The following is a 19,889-nucleotide window of genomic DNA, read 5'->3' as shown; positions in this document are numbered from 1 at the left end:
AACACTGTGTGTTGGTTCCTGATCCTCGTAACACTGTGTGTTGGTTCCTGATCCTCGTAACACAGTGTGTTGGTTCCTGATCCTCCGTAACACTGTGTGTTGGTTCCTGATCCTCCGTAACACTGTGTGTTGGTTCCTGATCCTCGTAACACTGTGTGTTGGTTCCTGATCCTCCGTAACACTGTGTGTTGGTTCCTGATCCTCCGTAACACTGTGTGTTGGTTCCTGATCCTCGTAACACTGTGTGTTGGTTCCTGATCCTCCGTAACACTGTGTTGGTTCCTGATCCTCCGTAACACTGTGTGTTGGTTCCTGATCCTCGTAACACAGTGTGTTGGTTCCTGATCCTCCGTAACACTGTGTGTTGGTTCCTGATCCTCCGTAACACTGTGTGTTGGTTCCTGATCCTCCGTAACACTGTGTGTTGGTTCCTGATCCTCCGTAACACTGTGTGTTGGTTCCTGATCCTTCGTAACACTGTGTGTTGGTTCCTGATCCTCGTAACACTGTGTGTTGGTTCCTGATCCTCCGTAACACTGTGTGTTGGTTCCTGATCCTCCGTAACACTGTGTGTTGGTTCCTGATCCTCGTAACACTGTGTGTTGGTTCCTGATCCTCCGTAACACTGTGTGTTGGTTCCTGATCCTCCGTAACACTGTGTGTTCCTGATCCTCGTAACACTGTGTGTTGGTTCCTGATCCTCCGTAACACTGTGTGTTGGTTCGTGATCCTCCGTAACACTGTGTGTTGGTTCCTGATCCTCCGTAACACTGTGTGTTGGTTCCTGATCCTCCGTAACACAGTATGTTGATTCCTGATCCTCCGTAACACTGTGTGTTGGTTCCTGATCCTCCGTAACACTGTGTGTTGGTTCCTGATCCTCCGTAACACTGTGTGTTGGTTCCTGATCCTCCGTAACACTGTGTGTTGGTTCCTGATCCTCCGTAACACTGTGTGTTGGTTCCTGATCCTCCGTAACACTGTGTGTTGGTTCCTGATCCTCCGTAACACTGTGTGTTGGTTCCTGATCCTCCGTAACACTGTGTGTTGGTTCCTGATCCTCCGTAACACTGTGTGTTGGTTCCTGATCCTCCGTAACACTGTGTGTTGGTTCCTGATCCTCCGTAACACTGTGTGTTGGTTCCTGATCCTCCGTAACACTGTGTGTTGGTTCCTGATCCTCCGTAACACTGTGTGTTGGTTCCTGATCCTCCGTAACACTGTGTGTTGGTTCCTGATCCTCCGTAACACAATTTATTGAATTTTACTTATCGAATGATTTTCTTTTAGCTTTAAATTACTTAAAATAATTTTTTTTGTTTTATGTTTATAGCAGCGTTTCTTCATTTCTTCTTCTTTCATCATCATCATCATCATCATCATCATCATCATCATCATCATCATCATCATCATCATCATCATCATCATCTTCTTCATCATCTTCATCTTCTTCATCTTCTTCATCTTCTTCATCTTCATCTTCATCTTCTTCATCATCTTCATCATCTTCATCATCTTCATCATCTTCATCATCTTCATCATCTTCATCTTCTTCATCTTCTTCTTCTTCTTCTTCTTCTTCTTCTTCTTCTTCTTCTTCTTCTTCTTCTTCTACTACTACTACTACTGCTTTTTTCTTCTCTTTTTTTCTTCTTCCACTTTTTCTTTTTTTTCTTGTTTTCTTATTCTTGATATTTAATTTCTTGATATTTTTCCTAACACTGATTCTATTTTTAGGTCTTCTTGTTTTACCTTTTTGTTTTAATGATATAAAGATGTTAATTTTATTATTATTATTATTATTGTTATTATTATTATTATTATTATTATTATTATTATTATTTTACATTAAGGCTACTGAGTGAGGGATCGAGTGTTAATTCTGACGCCTCACAAGGTTATGAAGGTCTGCTTAAAATCATAACTCCGACAGCTTTGTTTAATTATATGTAATAATTTCTACAACTCTAACCCATGATGATAATTGACTGGGGGGAAAAAATCATAATAACAGAGTATTAGAGAATATAAAGTGTTGCGTTAACTTGTAAATAATTATATGTATTTTTGACGTCCTAGAGATTAGGCTTTCTGATAGAAATTGCCTGTGTTTCTTGCTATGTCCAAGGGGCGTTTTGCATGTATTCTTGCGTGAGGTGTAAGTTTGGCGATGGTTATGCACTGGGATTATCGATGTGCATTCACTGGGAGGTGGCAGGGGATGTATATTCACCTTGAGTTTATTTTTTTCCCTATCATTATTAGGAATTAAATCATCGTTGACTAATAGTAAAGGTAGCAGCAGCATTATAATGATCTTCTTATGGTTAATTAGTTTTAAACTCGATATACCAATCAACTGAAGGACTGGTGAAATATAGTGTGTTTCTCGCTTATTTATATTCATTTGATTTTCTTAATTTGATTTTGTGTGTGTGTGTGTGTGTGTGTGTGTGTGTGTGTGTGTGTGTGTGTGTGTGTTCAGTGTGCATGTTGAACTATGATTACGAAGTTCAAATCTCAGTTCCTTGAAACCGCCTCATTATCTAAAATCGATAAACGTTGTTGGTTCTCCTCTAAGTTTATATAGCCACTGAACACACAGTAGAACGACTGATGATATCTTCTTCATCCCATTCAAGTCCCCAGCTCAAGTTGAATGATGTCACTGACTCCTGTTGGTAACCAGTCCTGAGTGATGGAACGTGACTGGTAAACATAACTAGCCTCTCTTTCCTTCATGTAACTATCAAGTTGAATAGGATAACAGCACATTGAGAGTATTCTCAAGGTTTTTAATACATATTATGTTGGTTCCTTGTCTTTTAGCATGTTTAATATTTACTCTTGAAAATGTTTGAGGTTTGTCCTCACCATTTCCTCTATGAGCTGTTTTTTTTTTTTTAACGCCGTCAAATTGAAGAATTTCTTATCTCTTTGGTTCTTCTGGTTATTTGTGCTTCGTTCTGTTTTTCTTGTGTGAATCTCTGTTCCTATCCACCCTTTCACTTTCTCTCACTATTCCGTTCATGACGATCATATCATCGCACGTTTTACACATTTCTAAGGCTGGATAAGGGAAAATCCACTTGGAATCATTAAACAGAGGGATCTGCATATGTTGACTTCTGAGGATCTCTTCAGAAGATGAGGACGAATTTCAAAGGATGTTACATTTACCTCCTTTATTCTCTCATCATAGTGCATCATTCTAAGCTATGGAACATCTTTTACTTTATCTCTGCCTAACCTATTTTCGAATATTTTCTCATTTGGCCTTCTGGAAATGCTACATGTTATTATTCCCAGGAGTTTCATCTCTGTGATGGCTGTTAAATCTGATTTTTCTGTTTTTTTTTTAATCTCTGCCTGTTAGTGATTTGTCTCTGGTGGTGCACTACGCTGAGGTTTCTGTGTCACTGAACGCATGTTTTATTCCTGACGTGCTGTTTTTTTTTTTTTAAAGGATGCAAGAGCTGAGGTGACTCTTGGGAAAGAATGGAAAGGGTTGAGGGAAATAGAAGTCTGGGTATCTAAAGGAGGGAGAAGAAGAATGGCGCTGCTTGGGGAGGTAGATAGTGGGGAGAATGTGGGGAGGGAGATGGATGTTAGTGAAGATGCAGGAAAGTATAGAGAAAGGTACAATCTCCTTCATCTTTGCTATACTTCCTTCACGCATACATACAAAAACACACGGGACCAGTTGTGACTAGACCCCTGAAACCACCACAATTGAGTGAGTAAACACACACACACACACACACACACACACACACACACACACACACACTTCAGATTGTTCCTGTGTGTGTACTCATCTAGTTGTACTCAACTAGTTGTGGTTGAAGGGGTCGAGTCACAGCTCTTGGCCCTGCTTCTTCACGGCTCGCTACTAGCTCACTCTTCTTGCTCCATGAGCTTTATCATATCTCTTCTTAGAGCTATGTATGGATCGTGTGTGTGTGTACTCACCTAGTTGAGGTTGCAGGGGTCGAGTCCAAGCTCTTGGCCTGTGTGTGTGTGTGTGTGTGTGTGTACTCACCTAATTGTGGTTGCAGGGGTCGATACTCAGCTCCTGAGTGTGTGTGTGTGTGAGTGCGCATCAGGTAAGACAACAGAGCCTCCCAGGAGTCTAAACTAGGCCACAGTCTGGCTGACTAGACTAGGCCACATCCTGGCTAACTAGATTAGGCCACATCCTGGCTAACTAGACTAGGCCACAACCCGGCTAACTAGACTAGGCCACAACCCGGCTAACTAGACTAGGCCACAGCCTGACTAACTAGACTAGGCCACAGCCTGGCTAACTAGACTAGGCCACAGCCTGGCTAACTAGATTAGACCACAGCCTGGCTAACTAGACTAAGCCACAGCCTGGCTAACTAGACTAGGCCACAGCCTGGCTAACTAGACTAGGCCACAGCCTAGATAACTAGACTAGGCCACAGCCTAGATAACTAGACTAGGCCACAGCCTGGCTAACTAGACTAGGCTACAGGCTGGCTAACTAGACTAAGCCACAGGCTGGCTATCTAGACTAGGCCACAGCCTGACTAACTAGACTAGGCCACAGCCTGGCTAACTAGACTATTCCACAGCCTGGCTAACTAGACTAGGCCACAGCCTGGCTAACTAGACTATTCCACAGCCTGACTAACTAGCTAGGCCACAGCTTGGCTAACTAGACTAGGCCACAGCCTGGCTAACTAGACTAGGCCACAGCCTGGCTAACTAGACTAGGCCACAGCCTGGCTAACTAGACTAGGCCACAGCCTGACTAACTAGACTAGGCCACAGCCTGACTAACTAGACTGGGTCACAGCCTAGCTAACTAGACTAAGCCACAGCCTGGCCAACTAGACTAGGCCACAGCCTGGCCAACTAGACTAGGCCACAGCCTGGCCAACTAGACTAGGCCACAGCCTGGCCAACTAGACTAGGCCACAGACTAACTAGACTAGGCCACAGCCTGACTAACTAGACTAAGCCACAGCCTGACTAACTAGACTAAGCCACAGCCTGGATAACTAGACTAGGCCACAGCCTGGCTAACTAGATTAGGCCACAGCCTGGCTAACTAGACTAGGCCACAGCCTGGCCAACTAGACTAGGCCACAGCCTGGCTAACTAGACTAGGCCACAGGCTGGCCAACTAGACTAGGCCACAGCCTGGCTAACTAGACTAAGCCACAGCCTGGCTAACTAGACTAAGCCACACCCTGGCTAACTAGACTAGGCCACAGCCTGGCTAACTAGACTAGGCCACAGCCTGGCTAACTAGACTAGGCCACAGCCTGGCTAACTAGACTAGGCCACAGCCTGGCTAACTAGACTATGCCACAGCCTGGCTAACTAGACTATGCCACAGCCTGGCTAACTAGACTATGCCACAGCCTGGCTAACTAGACTATGCCACAGCCTGGCTAACTAGACTATGCCACAGCCTGGCTAACTAGACTATGCCACAGCCTGGCTAACTAGACTATGCCACAGCCTGGCTAACTAGACTAGGCCACAGCCTGGCTAACTAGACTAGGCCAAAGCCTGGCTAACTAGACTAGGCCAAAGCCTGGCTAACTAGACTAGGCCAAAGCTTGGCTAACTAGACTAAGCCACAGCCTGGCTAACTAGACTAGGCCACAGCCTGGCTAACTAGACTAGGCCACAGCCTGGCAAACTAGACTAGGCAACGGCCTGACTAACTAGACTAGGCCACAGCCTGGCTAACTAGACTAGGCCACAGCCTGGCTAACTAGACTAGGCCACAGCCTGGCTAACTAGACTAGGCCACAGCCTGGCTAACTAGACTAGGCCACGGCCTGACTAGACTAGGCCACGGCCTGACTAGACTAGGCCACAGCCTGGCTAACTAGACTATGCCACAGCCTGGCTAACTAGACTAGGCCACAGCCTGGCTAACTAGACTAGGCCACAACCTGGCTAACTAGACTAGGCCACAGCCTGGCTAACTAGACTAGGCCACAGCCTGGCTAACTAGACTAGGCCATAGCCTGGCTAACTAGACTAGGCCGCAGCCTGGCTAACTAGACTAGGCCGCAGCCTGGCTAACTAGACTAGGCCACAGCCTGACTAACTAGACTAGGCCGCAGCCTGGCTAACTAGACTAGGCCACAGCCTGACTAACTAGACTAGGCCGCAGCCTGGCTAACTAGACTAGGCCACAGCCTGACTAACTAGACTAGGCCACAGCCTGACTAACTAGACTAGGCCGCAGCCTGGCTAACTAGACTAGGCCACAGCCTGGCTAACTAGACTAGGCCACAGCCTGACTAACTAGACTAGGCCGCAGCCTGGCTAACTAGACTAGGCCACAGCCTGGCTAACTAGACTAGGCCACAGCCTGGCTAACTAGACTAGGCCACAGCCTGGCTAACTAGACTAGGCCACAACCTGGCTAACTAGACTAGGCCGCAGCCTGGCTAACTAGACTAGGCCACAGCCTGGCTAACTAGACTAGGCCGCAGCCTGGCTAACTAGACTAGGCCGCAGCCTGACTAACTAGACTAGGCCGCAGCCTGACTAACTAGACTAGGCCACAGCCTGGCTAACTAGACTAGGCCACAGCCTGGCTAACTAGACTAGGCCACAGCCTGGCTAACTAGACTAGGCCACAGCCTGGCTAACTAGACTAGGCCGCAGCCTGACTAACTAGACTAGGCCACAGCCTGGCTAACTAGACTAGGCCGCAGCCTGGCTAACTAGACTAGGCCACGGCCTGACTAGACTAGGCCACAGCCTGGCTAACTAGACTAGGCCACAGCCTGGCTAACTAGACTAGGCCACAGCCTGGCTAACTAGACTATGCCACAGCCTGGCTAACTAGACTATGCCACAGCCTGGCTAACTAGACTAGGCCACAACCTGGCTAACTAGACTAGGCCACAGCCTGACTAACTAGACTAGGCCACAGCCTGGCTAACTAGACTAGGCCACAGCCTGGCTAACTAGACTAGGCCACAGCCTGACTAACTAGACTAGGCCACAGCCTGACTAACTAGACTATGCCACAGCCTGGCTAACTAGACTAGGCCACAGCCTGGCTAACTAGACTAGGCCACAGCCTGGCTAACTAGACTAGGCCGCAGCCTGACTAACTAGACTAGGCCACAGCCTGGCTAACTAGACTAGGCCGCAGCCTGGCTAACTAGACTAGGCCACGGCCTGACTAGACTAGGCCACAGCCTGGCTAACTAGACTAGGCCACAGCCTGGCTAACTAGACTAGGCCACAGCCTGGCTAACTAGACTATGCCACAGCCTGGCTAACTAGACTAGGCCACAACCTGGCTAACTAGACTAGGCCACAGCCTGACTAACTAGACTAGGCCACAGCCTGGCTAACTAGACTAGGCCACAGCCTGGCTAACTAGACTAGGCCACAGCCTGGCTAACTAGACTAGGCCACAGCCTGGCTAACTAGACTAGGCCACAGCCTGGCTAACTAGACTATGCCACAGCCTGGCTAACTAGACTAGGCCACAGCCTGACTAACTAGACTAGGCCACAGCCTGACTAACTAGACTAGGCCACAGCCTGACTAACGGTACAAGTCATCGAACACGCGACAACTCTCATGTAAAAACTCAGTACAAAAACATTTATTATAGATACTTGGCGACCAGAGCTGAACAACTGTCCTTTTAAGTGCAACGTAAAAAAAAATGCTTTAGTGAAATTTCGTTCCTCTGATAAATTGTTATTGAGAAAGATATATTCTAATAACAAGTTTGTTTCTTTTTTGCTTGGGTGATTTGTTGTTTTATTTGTTGTGCCAATGTACATGAAAGTATTAGCCTATTTGTATTGTGGGATGGGTGTTCGAAACAGCTTCTTGGCTCAGTATCCGAAAATTCTTTCGTCTTGTGTTGTTTTCCTCTGTTATTGGGATTTCTAAAGCCTTCTGCTGAAGTCACATAAGTGTGGTTTTACTACACGGATTCCCACCAATTTTTATCTCTTGAACATGGAGTTACGCTGAGAGTTATGCCTTATGATTCAATAGATTGTGATAGTGAGTGGGTGAGTAGATGGTTCTGTGTATACTCGCCGATTTGCATGCTCTGACTTGTACCTGAAGGAATCGAATCTCAGTTCCCGTTGATGTCTTTGAGCTTATGGTTGATAGTATTTGCTCCTAGCATGTTCGGATCTATCATATCTGCTGTTGAAACTGTCTGTGGTCTTTTCGTCCAGCATTTCATTTAGCTCATTTAATGCTTCTGCTACTCTGGAACTGGACAAGTACTTCCTAACTTCCTTGTGGAGCATTTGTTTCCACTTCTGTTTGCGCCCCCTTGCTTCTGCACCTCGCATCTGCCCTATCAGTTCTTCAGAGTAACTTATACAATGGGATCATGTTTTTCCACGAGCTTCGCAATTCTGAGAATGCTGAATTAATAGACAAACATTTCTCCTCGTTGTGCTTACACGTGTGCTCGTTACACACACAGAGAGAGAGAGAGAGAGAGAGAGAGGGGGAGGGAGGAGGGGGATTCTTCTGTCCTTCAGTGTCGTTACGTTAGTCTCTCCTCGTAGCTCAAGTGTCTTAACTCAAGAACAAGCCTTGTTTCATACTTCTGCAATGTCTTTAGTTTCTTTACAAGCATTTTTTTCAGGTGCGAATTCCATACTGGTGCTGCATACTCCAAGATGGACCGAACGTATGTAGTATAAAGGGCCCGAATTGACTTTGTTGAGATTTCTGAAAGCTTTCTTAAATTTGCCAGACGAAGGTCATTCGACTGATGCGAGCCTCTGGTGTTATACTGGTCATTATCCTCATTAGCCTTATCTTCATCTATTTTCTCTGTTTGCATCCGCAAACAGAGATATATCTGAATCAATCCCATTTGGCAAGTCATTCACATAAACCTGAAACAGTACTGGTCCTAATGACACTTTAGTAACACCGCTGTATACTGTTCCCCATTCTGACGTTTCCTTCCTGACAGTCACTCTGTTTATTTCTACAAAGATCTTCTTTGATTCACTGGAGTACGCCCCATATTATTTCGGCCTGAATTTCAGGTTTTTGACCCAACCTCTTGTACTTCCACTATGTACTCAAAGTTCAGGACTATGATAACAAGACCCCAGTGGGCTTAGTCTATTTCACCTATGTCAGATGTACCTGCGGTAAACAACAGGTTCGGTCTTGCTGGCTTGCCGTCTCGTCTGTCCCTTGTCAAGTCCGTAGTGTGCGGACTCAAAATTATCTCTAATCACCTCCATCAATCTAGCCTTCCACGTTTCCGGTCCCCCAGTGTGGGCTCCAGTTTTTTCAATTATGACTGAAATTTTCCATTATAAGTAGTTTCCTTTATCCCTAAATTCACTCCTGGCTGCTTCTGCTATAAGGTCAACCACCGCTCGTTTGTTGTTTTCATGTCCCTGCCTCGGTCTCCTCTTATTAGGTGGTGAGTTGTGTATTACTGCAACTACTACTACGAGTCCCCAAGTCATAAGTGAACTTACTATGAGATCATTTTACTTTAATCTTTTTATTCCTCTCACCTCTTCCAACCTACATTAATTTCTAATGTGTGTGTGTTTGTGTCTACATAGTCTAAAAAATAACTAGTCATATGGGGGCAAAATATAATACCTTGCTTTGCCATTGCTTCTACAACTTTTAGGAATAAGTGAATCAACTAAATTTACATTACATTACGACCTTGTTATTGTTTATATAAGTACGTTTGTCACTGGATCAGCATAATTTCTGTTGCTTGCTTAATGAAGATGCCTCTGTATATGGGAACCACTGATTTATGAATCACTGACATTTGGGTCAGTCAAATATTTATCAGTAATATGTGGATCACTGTCATTAATATAAGGATCAGTGATATGTGATACTGATATGAGTCACTGATAATGAAGCAACCTTTTCTCTTCTCTAATTAAATTCTTGCTCGTCATAGAACATTCAGTACTGTAAATTTCTTTCCAGCTATGCTATTCGCTTCCTAAGATATACATTTATATTTTAGTTTCGTCTCGTTTATAAATCTGAAAGCACACAAATATTTTTACAGGCAGATGAACAACATTAAAAAGAAACTGGTGAAGTTTCTTATAGTGTGTTGCAAGCTCAAGTATGTTGTTGTGTGTGTTTACACATGTCTCTTGTGACGGGGAAATGCGTCTGTCGCGACAAGGCAAAGGCTATCTGATGCTGACCTAAGGAGCAGAAAACATTATCATATTTCAGCGAACCTGTACATACTGTTGGCATAAGAAAATTGTTAAATTGTTAAATTAACAGGACATTGTTCTATCCTTGCACCTCGGTCACCCAGGGAATAAGTAGTAGCCTTGTGTGAACTCTTTAGTTAACTATGGAGATCCAGGATGAACATACACGCATACACGATAAAACTCTTGAAGCAGGGAGAGAGTGGACCTAGTAGCAACCAGCGAAGAGACGGAGGCAGGAGCTGTGAATCGACCCATGCAACCACAAACAGGCGAGTGCACACAAATACCTCAACTTCATTTTTCGTCTACTTCCACCTCAATCTCTCCTTCCTATACTGTGCCCATCTCATCCCGTACAGGTCTTATCCTGCATGACCTCGCTAGACTCCTGCATGACCAGCAGACCACATACTTTCAAAACATTGGCAAATCTACGACACTAGAAGATACTTTGTCTTCCTTTCATATAAACTGAATTTGACAGAGGTTTCAGCTCCTCCGCCACCTTTTACGATAGTTTCTTATTCAGTAGGTTTGCTGTCAGTGATTTATTAGTCTTTATTGTTGGTTAGTAAACGGGCCATAGGTTCGATCCTCACTCGTTCTGTGATTGGTTGGTAACAGTGTTATTACGATTTCGTGCGTCATCTTCTCTAATAGTTTTGCCATGAATATTTCTCTGATAATTTAGCTAGTTAACTATGCACAGTTGAATGCCGAGTCGAGGTTGATTATAAGTTTTTGACTAAAAGTTATTACTTGGCTGTAGGAAATTTTCCTTCTCTCTCCCTCTCTTCTCTCTTCTATGTTCAACAATTTATATATGGATATTTCAAATTAGATGAGTTACAAAGATGATTTATTATGTCATTGGTCATGAAATGCAAGTTAGTAAGATTTCCTTCCCATTTTTTACAGACTTATTCCTTTAACTTAGTTTGCGAACGTCTATTCCCTACTGCACGAATCAATAACAAATAAAAAACAGAAGAGAAGAAAAGTGTGTGATCACCTGTTACGGAGAGTTTGGTGGACTAGACTGGTGCATGTCAGCAGCGGCAACCAACTGCGACCGTAGACTGTTAGTACACTAATAGCCCGCACATAGGGGAGAGAAACTTTGAAAATGGTCCAAGTCAGACCGAAACGTCGTCGTAAACTTTTCTCTCTCCTATGTGCGGGTTATTTATGTATTGTTCCAATCACGGTATTGTACCTTTTTGTTCTTTTTAGAGTGATAGTGTTTTCAGAGGCCATCTCTCGTCCACGTAATCCTTGAAAAAGTTACAAGGCTCCAGCTGCGGGTCCTCGTATGAATAAGACCCGCGTCACGAAATGCTTGTCCTGCTTCCTGACAAACCATACCTAACCTAGAGATTTAAGCAAACTGTGGGTGTTTATACATTGCGAGACACGCACCTCCCGCTGTGTGTATGCTGTGATTTATTGGTCTTAAGAGACCAAATCTAACACACTACCACTGCACCGCGAACATCGACACTCCACGAGTTCGAGGATCGACCAGTTTACTGAATTATTGCAAACGTATATTATCAGTGATTCAGCACTTTACTAGCCGCGTGGAAGTTGACATTAGATCAGATGGGATTGCAAGTTAGGAAAAATTTCAATTGCTTTGTTGAAGTATCACTCATATTGCCAAGAAAAAGAATGAAAGAAACTGATAATACATAACTATTATACAAGCGTCATCTTTTGACCTGAGTCATATGAGAATCAAGGAGAATATTGACTTTGTTGATAAATTAAGCTTTACACATTCGCAAATTTATTATTTACATGTCGTACAAATGATCGTTTGCCATTACAAATATCCTACGTATAAACCAGTCTGAAGCCCAGAGGGGGAAAAATAATATTCGAATCCTGGTTAGATCAGCTGCTATATTTAAATCGTTTTAATCTTGAATCTAAGTTTTTCTTTTCTAGTCTGTCTTATATAAATGATATTTAATTAAAACTATTTAAAATTCGAAACTGACCATCATAAAACTGAAGAAATTATTTAAATAATTTTTAACTGCAATTCATGTTAGTTATGCGTGTATGCATTCAGATAATGAAAGACTTGCAAATTCTTGCCAGTAATCGCTGCCCAGTGGCAAGAGGCTTCACAGCCTCGCTGCGCAGGGCATCTGGCTAGTGCATAAAATCAAATCTGCTTCAGGCATAATCAGTTACATTAAACTGGCCTGAGAAAAGATCAAATATTTCTTCAAGCCAATAATTGATCTAAAATAACACGTAGCAAAGTTACTGGCATGAGATAAAGGATGCACTCCCGAAAAATCCAACGTGGTGGTGGTCGATGCTAATTGCTATGCAATAAGATATAATTTACAAGGTGAAGCAGTATTCTTTCGTACATTTTACTTGATAATAAGCCTTCATTTTGAGACTATTGGATGAGCGTTTTGATAAAGCTGTTTTATTTAACAATTAGTCCCACTTTACATTAGTAGTAAGCGCTGAGGTTAAATGTATGTATACGGAATGTAGTAAGGAAACTAAAACATTAAACCCCTTTATATATTTTTGGGGGGGTTTTATGTAAGATATGTGAAGCGCTGGTTTTTGTAATGTTGGTCACGCTTGAATCACGGGCAAAGCGTCTTGCAGGTTAAAGATTATCCTGACACAAGAACACAGACAGCAGAGAGGTAAGGTTGTCTCTTAGGAGCTGTGAATTTCTTCATTATTTGCAAGTGCGAAACAGTGTAAACAATTAAGAAGGTGCGCCTGAGCAAGCAATAACTATTTAGTAAATAAGACCAAGTTTACAAAATAGCTAACTGAAAGAAAAAAAAATTAGTAATAGTGAAAGGCCGTGACAAATGGGGTTTTTGTGTTGAAGTGGAGTATCTAGTAAAGCCTTAGTATTAATAGAACGTGGCTCACAATGGACATCCCTGGAGGGTCGGATTTCATTGGTGCACATTCATTGTGTTAGCGTTAGTAAAAGCAAAACATAACTAGTGAAACTAAGAAAATAAGACCAATCTTGCTGAATAATAAAGGATTACTACCAATAATAAAATAAGTTGTGTATAGATTAATCAGCCAGTGAAAACATGATACAGGCGATTTATAAAATCTGAAGATTAAGATCAGGCTGATAACATCAGGCACATAACTAGAACTTACTCATCCATGAAAATTTAAGATTTTATCGCTAAGTATTTTCTACACGTGTCTGTTAGAACGATATTTAATAATAAAGAAGCAGAAGCGAAGAAAAGGACAGATGTGGTCAATCACTACACAGTATGAACAGAGGCACAGGACCGGGAAATCAGCAATCAAATACACAGAATAAAAGTGTTTATGGTACAAAGTAAAGGAGACAATACACGAGATGGAAGGTAGATTATTGAGGAGAATAACTGCAAGATTAATGAAAGAAAAAGTAGTTTAAATGTGTCTAAATGGAATACGGCAGATTATCAAAAGAATAGAATTAAAGATAAGAGGAGAGATGACAGAGAACATTGAAAGGTAGAGAAAAAATTATAAAAATGCTAGAAATGGAAGACAGCTTTTTCAGAAACGCTCGAGGATGATTCAGCAATAACATTAATAACAAAGAAGTTGCAGCGAATGATGTGATAATATGAGTGACGTGACACAAACGATGTGAGAGCATGAGCGATGTGACATCACATCAAGTGATCAGAAACAAAAGAAAGACACTCGAAAATTACGCGTAATACGTCGATTATTAGTAGACCCAGAAATTGAATGCTGAGACAGACACAGACACACACACAGACACACACACAGACACACACACAGACACACACACACACACACACACACACACACACACACACACACACACACACACACACACACACTAGCTGTGACCACGAAGAAAATACACAGCAGACTGGTAGACATTAGGGCACTACAAATTAGGTAAATGTTTTGAAATAAAGTGTTTAATAAGGGCAATATTTATGAGAATTTGTATTTGACAGTCTGTGACTATATTATGATATGCCTTTATTACGATGAGAAAGTAACAACGAGGAACGTACAGTAGCTGGTTAAAGTATCCATTACCGAAAGTTGCACGTGTTATTACGGAACGGAGGGTATAATAAAATACTCATTGCACCCTCAACCCTTACACCCTATCCGATCCTCAATTTCTTAGGGTATCAGACCTAATGCATCACATTCTGTAACCAAAACCCTATTTCCACACCCTCTCTTATTTTCCTATACATTCAGCGTCTGTGAGAACCTTGGCTTTGCAAGGCTACCCAACAGTCCCTTCGCCGATTTCTAGGCAAGCTGCAGTCCCGCGATTTATGCTTTTTGTGGCTCGTCTAATTTAAATACTAACTACTCCAAACATCAAAGGAGTTAGGAGGCTACAGTACGCTACGATGCAACTGTGTATAAATAAAAATGTAAATTATAAATCTGTAACAATTAGAGCCTTGTAATAACTGAGGGCAATCTTTGGATCTCCTAGAAGTAATGACTGAGGATATTTATAAGAATTACAGTTTGAAGACACACTTTCTGAGGCACAAAGGAAATTCCTTAGAAGTACTGCTTGAGGACAGTCCATCTGAAGCACTGACTCAACTCAAGAGAAATACTGTATGACCTTCAACAGCACTCATTGAGGACACTACACAATAAGTAGCGACTATGAAGAATACTCGAGAACTAGATCATATATCAAAGCCCTCAGCAACAGCCTTATATTCATAAGAAAAGAGCTCCATATAATTGACACTGATTTCTCGCAATTCGTCAAAACACAAACACGATAACAAGTGAGAGAATCAGTCTCAGGCACGTCCTAATCATCTGTGCTATTTCTGCACCCTTCACAGCGGCTCCGTATATGACAAGACCACCGACTACTTGTCGAAGCAGGAAACCACCTCATTAATTCTACCAGGTGTGTTTAAGAAACACCAAAGCAGTTCATTAATGTGCACGACATAACACTGTTTTGGGGAAGGTCAACAAGGTTATCAGTTTCTTAGATCTGTGGCTTTATATTTGGAAGTTTGATGATAGGTTTCAGATAGGAGGAGGTGAAGACGGTGGGTGGTGGGTGGATGGCAGAAGTGACACAAGGGAAGAATAGGACGGCTTCTTGTTTGGAAAAGAATTCGGGGCGAGTGAACGAATAACTTACCGCAAACAAGCAAGAAATACAACCAGCTACTTCATAAGGACATTCAAGAAGAAGGTACGACCACCATCTAGTTCACAAGGATATTCATGAGGTCAGTACACCAACCACCTTAGTTCGCAAGGACAGTGAAGAAGTGTACCGAATTACCTTGTTTACAAGGGCATTCATAATGAAGGTGCAACCACCAAAATACTAATGTGATGGAGCAGACCCCACTGACGCTTCTACTGCTACATTTATTTGACCTGTTAATGTCCCTTATTGTTTTAGTTATCTGATAAATGATGCTAATGTTTGAATAAATGGTTTAGAAAACCAACAAATTGATAAATGAGATACTTGTGCAACATCTGGGTATCATTATTTTGATAACATTTCGCCAACCAGTAGCTTCTTCAGTCCACCTTTCTCTGTATCGGACTGAAGAAGCTACTAGCTGGAGAAATGTTTCCAGAATAAAGATATTCAAATGTTACACAAGTATCTCATTTATCGATCCCAGTGTTGCTTGATCTGAAGGCGTGGGAGATGATGAAGCAATCTTACCCAAGGAAAATATTCGCTTTCATGGTGGATGAAGCGGCATATTTCCGACATAGTAAAGAGACAAGGTACGCAGAGCCAGTCTTTCTTTTGACATTGTTTCACTCAGTATTGAATCTTATCAAATACTGAACGAAAGGTTGTTTCTTGGTTGGCACACTTTGCCAACCAACTAAGTAAAAAGACCAAGACAAACTGTACTCAAAGCGTTTGGTTAAGAGCAGATTTTGATTCGATAAAACACAATACACAACGAAACGTTGTTCCCCACAACGTGGGGAACAACGCTGAACCTACACTGAACGTAGGTTCAGCGTTTCTTTTTGATTATAATAATGATGATTCTTCATCTTATTCTTTTTCACTACTGTTGATAGGAAGGCAATTAATCCCAACTATCGCAAGAATAGTCTCCTACCTTTGAAGAGCGAACGGAGTATAGAGCCTCTACCACTTCCTGAGCTGAATGACTCAAATAAGATGTGTACGTGTACGAGGGTTTTTACCTTTGCTTAGATCTGCAACTGCTTTTATGTCAAGGAAAGCTATATATATATATATATATATATATATATATATATATATATATATATATATATATATATATATATATAAACGACGTTCTAAAGACAACCACTTCCATATCATCAACACCACGATTCCCATCAACTACTCGCTCGTTTCAGTATAGTTACAACGTGCGGATGGCCGATGAGAGTCGTCTTATGCTGATAAAAATCGTGTTAGGCTGATAAAAGTTATCTTAGGCACCACTAATCCGATTACGAAGACCAGGACACACTTTACAGAGTAAGCCTTTATTTGGACAACGTTTCGCTCTGTGCAGAGATTTATAAAAGTCAAAGAGCGAAAAGTTGTCTCAGTAACAGCTTCTTCTGCAATTTATGATTATACCTGTTAGCAATACGCAATTTCACATGGTTGTATATTTCAATCACTCTACGTGACAAACTGTAAGAGATTCATTTTGCAAATAAGTTATCGTGGTAGTCTTGAACTAATTTGTCATTATTAGGCCTGGCTGATATATCAGGCCTGGCTGATATATCGGGCCTGGCTGATATATCAGGCCTGGCTGATATATCAGGCCTGGCTGATATATCAGGCCTGGCTGATATATCAGGCCTGGCTGATATACTAGACCTGGCTGATATACTAGGCCTGGCTGATATATCAGGCCTGGCTGATATATCAGGCCTGGCTGATATATCAGGCCTGGCTGATATATTAGACCTGGCTGATATACCAGGCCTGGCTGATATACCAGGCGTGGCTGATATATCAAGCCTGGCTGATATACTAGGCCTGGCTGATATATCAGGCCTGGCTGATATACTAGGCCTGGCTGATATACTAGGCCTGGTTGATATACTAGGCCTGGTTGATATACTAGGCCTGGTTGATATAGTAGGCCTGGTTGATATAGTAGGCCTGGCTGATATACTAGGCCTGGTTGATATACTAGGCCTGGCTGATATATCAGGCCTGGCTGATATACTAGGCCTGGCTGATATACTAGGCCTGGCTGATATACCAGGCCTGGCTGATATACCAGGCCTGGCTGATATACCAGGCCTGGCTGATATACTAGGCCTGGTTGATATATCAGGCCTGGTTGATATTCTAGGCCTGGCTGATATACTAGGCCTGGCTGATATACTAGGCCTGGCTGATATATCAGGCCTGGCTGATATACTAGGCCTGGCTGATATACTAGGCCTGGCTGATATACCAGGCCTGGCTGATATACCAGGCCTGGCTGATATACCAGGCCTGGCTGATATACTAGGCCTGGTTGATATATCAGGCCTGGTTGATATTCTAGGCCTGGCTGATATACTAGGCCTGGCTGATATACTAGGCCTGGCTGATATACTAGGCCTGGCTGATATATCAGGCCTGGCTGATATACTAGGCCTGGCTGATATACTAGGCCTGGCTGATATACTAGGCCTGGCTGATATACTAGGCCTGGCTGATATACTAGGCCTGGCTGATATATCAGGCCTGGCTGATATACTAGGCCTGGCTGATATACTAAGCCTGGCTGATTTACTAGGCCTGGTTGACATACCAGGTTTGGCTGATATATTTGGCCTCGCTGATATATTAATGTAAATCACGCATGTTGCTGCTCTGGCTTGTTGTCCAGGAACCACTGAAGGAGCATTCATATATCCTGGTAATATCTGTCATAAAAAAGAAACACTACGGTTTACCTGCTCCTCAGTCTTCACACTTCGGAATAACTTTCAAGTTATGAGTCCACTGACAACATTCTTGTTAGTCTTTCTTGATGTAGTTATTGGCCTGTTTGTACTAAAATTATTAGTCTGTACTAAAATTGTTGGTCTGTATTAAAATTGTTAGTCTGTACTAAAATTGTTAGTCTGTACTATCATTATTAGTCTGTACTAAAATTATTAGTATGTTTGTACTAATATTATTAGCCTGCTTTTACTAATATTATTAGCCTCCTTTTACTAAAATTATTAACTTGTTTGTATTAATATTATTAGCCTGTTTGTAATTAAATTATTGGTCTGTTGGTATTAAAATTATTGGCCAGTTTATTAACAATTAACTTGCTTAATGGCTTTACTTGTTTGCCTCCTTATTATCATACTTATTAGCCTGGTAATTATCATAATTATTAGCATTCGCTTTAGTACGCTTATTGCAATGTCTTCCGTGACCGATTTTGGAAGATCTTTTATCATTCTTTTTAGAGATACAATAAATAAAAGCGTCTTTTAGCTAGTTTGAAAATATTTTTTTCTTTACATATAATCATCAATTCTTTGACCATCACAGGACTAACCTAACCTAACCAAACCTAATCAAAGCTTAGCAAACCTAACCTAAGTTAACCTAGCCTGAGCTGAGAATTGCTAAGCTATCTAAACCTATTCTAGTCAAATTAACCTAACCTAACCTAGTCATATATATATATATATATATATATATATATATATATATATATATATATATATATATATATATATCGCTATGACTATATAATTTTTTCTATACAGTTAAAAAATAATTTCTGGAGAAGATGAACGAGCATAAGATGACAAGATATACTATTTACAAACTCAGAACTGAACGAATTAGGAAGGTGTGTATTAAATTACACGATATCTCACATTGCTGAGTAAAAGAAAATTGAATGGGGATGTAAACAAGAGGAACTACAATATAATAAATACTCCCCCCCCAAAAAAAAAAAAAAAAAAAAATTGCTGCAATTGTAAACAAAAATTTTTTTTTCAGACTACATGTATCCTTGAAGACCCTGTGAAGGGCGTTTCTACTTAAGATGCAGAGGGCAGTTCTCAATATTGTGGCATAATTCTTCACTCCACGTCCTTGACTTCGCGTCCCATATATCACATAGTTTCTCACTCCTCGTCTCTGACTTCACATCCTATTCATTACAGTTTCTCACTCCTCGTCTCTAACTTCACTTCCCATTTATCACAAACATAATTCCTCATTCCTCGCCCCTGACTTCGTTTCTCATTTATCGCAAACTTTCATTTCCCAGCTATCATAAACACACATGTTATTTACCTCTCCAAGATCTCTGCAAGAGAGCTAATCTCTCATTTTTTGTAACAAAATTCATTTTCCGATTGCATCAGTCTTAAAATTATTCACAATTTTTTTATTTGCTCCAGATCATATATCTAGAACTGGATGCTAGATTTTACTTCACTTTTTTGTGAAAATAGACTTTTTCCGTTATTGTGAGACTTTGATGCCGATGAAGGGGCCTTGATTCAAGAAACTGGAATTATGATATCCCTGGATGGATTCCAAATGTCTGCCATTTTCCAGGTGATATACAAGCTCTATGAGTTTAGAGCTTATCCCTGATTAAAATTAAAATACGCACAGAGACTTTATCTTTCTCGTTT

Source organism: Cherax quadricarinatus, chromosome 53 (assembly GCF_038502225.1).
Source record: "Cherax quadricarinatus isolate ZL_2023a chromosome 53, ASM3850222v1, whole genome shotgun sequence".
Taxonomy (NCBI): Eukaryota; Metazoa; Arthropoda; class Malacostraca; order Decapoda; family Parastacidae; genus Cherax; species Cherax quadricarinatus.
The sequence above is the reverse complement of the archived record's forward strand: the minus strand, read 5'-3'. Positions refer to the sequence as shown.